This window comes from Gossypium arboreum, chromosome 2 (genome assembly GCF_025698485.1).
Source record: "Gossypium arboreum isolate Shixiya-1 chromosome 2, ASM2569848v2, whole genome shotgun sequence".
Classification (NCBI taxonomy): Eukaryota; Viridiplantae; Streptophyta; class Magnoliopsida; order Malvales; family Malvaceae; genus Gossypium; species Gossypium arboreum.
Genome location: NC_069071.1, coordinates 50830827 through 50832870, shown reverse-complemented (window position 1 = coordinate 50832870; position 2044 = coordinate 50830827).

The following is a 2044-nucleotide window of genomic DNA, read 5'->3' as shown; positions in this document are numbered from 1 at the left end:
ATAGTGCCATAGTGAATCGCACACATAGTGCCATAGTGAATCGCACACATAGTGCCATAGTAAATCGCACACATAGTGCTATAGTGAATCGCACACATAGTGCCATAGTGAATCGCACACATAGTGCCATAGTGAATCGCACACATAGTGCCATAGTGAATCGCACACATAGTGCCATAGTGAATCGCACACATAGTGCCATAGTAAATCGCACACATAGTGCTATAGTGAATCGCACACATAGTGCCATAGTGAATCGCACACATAGTGCCATAGTGAATCGCACACATAGTGCCATAGTGAATCGCACACATAGTGCCATAGTGAATCGCACACATAGTGCCATATGGTCTTTGCACACATTGTGCCTTATGTCAATTCATCATGGTAAAGCAACTTACTAAATTCAATTTGTACATATAATCATAATAATAAATAGGAGAATCACTCAAAAATATCTATCAAGGAGTTCTCACAACAAGTGCTTAAGGACTTACCTTGTGTTGAGTATAACGGTTTCGACCGGCTACTCGATGTCCTTGGCTTTGCCCTTGCTTGTTTCTCCTTCTTTAACTTCTCGGCTTAATAGATAAATAAACTAGTTTAATCATCTTGCTATACATTTATAGTTCAATTACACATGTATATGTATATTTGTATATTCGCAACCATCCTCACTTATTACCCATTTGGTCAACAATCTAAGCCAAGATAAGGCTTCAATATGGTTGCCTCTAACCGAATACATGCACACCAATCTACTTCCTTTGGCCGAATATGCATGTCTATGTGGAGGCAAATTTTACACCTTATACTACACAAAAAACAGCATACATTTTCCTAATTAACGCATCACATATTGTAGTTCTATACACATCTCTCATTTATTTCATAACCAAACAACATCACAAGCAAATAGACACCTCAAAATAGTATACATGTCATACCAATTCATCATGTGCAAACATATATTCATGTAGGTGCAATGGCGAATTCTCAAGTGGCTTATATCCAAATATACACACATATCCAAAGCTTAAATCTTACTCACCATACAACATGCATGAATCATATTTATGGATACAACATGGTCAATACCACAACACCATACCGTTTCAATTTGGTCATGGTTAAACAAAGAACTTAGTATCTCATTCAAAAATGCTAAAAGAAAATCTAAGAACCCTCAATCTACCATCACATGAATCATTATCAAGCTTGATATTTAGCATGCAATGGCATTAACACCATAACAACTTTGGCCAAATACCATTTCCATGGCATAACAAAGATTTGAGCCATGGCTAACATGCACATCAAGTTAGCAACCAAGACATGCATGAAACCCCTAACACAACCTCATACATACCTTAATCTTGATGCAAACTTAGCCAAATCTCCTTCTAGATCTCTTCCAAACCAAGCATGAAGCAAAAATCCTCCCCCTTTTTCCTTAGTATTTTCGCCAAGAAGTGAAAAATGGATGAGCAAAATTTTCTTTTCTTTCCTTAGGACATTCGCCAAGAGCAATGGTGAAAGATGAACACTTTTTTTTCCTTTTTTTTCATACTCTTATTTTATTATTTCTAACATGCACCACTAGCAAAACATGTTTGAAACATGTTTTCTTTTGCCCATATTCATCACCATGGCCGCCACTATAGTCAAATTTGGGAATTTGACATGCAAGGACAACATTTCTAGTGTGCATCAATAGGCCACTTCCACATTTGCCTATCTCAATTCTAAATTTTCTCACACAAGTCCTTTCTAGTGAAATTCACCTTTATAACACTAAATCAATCATCAAAAAATGTCATACATGAATACTCACATATTATAGGCATCGAAATAAATTTTAAATTATTGTTATGCCTCGGTTTTGTGGTCCCGAAACCACATTCCGGCTAGGGTCTATTTTGGGCTGTCACAACTATAAATAAACACATTTGCAAATGTCAGAAATCACCACACTATCAAATAATCACATAAAATGGCATGTATAGCTAGACCCAAACGCATAACGGTAGTCCTAGAATCGACT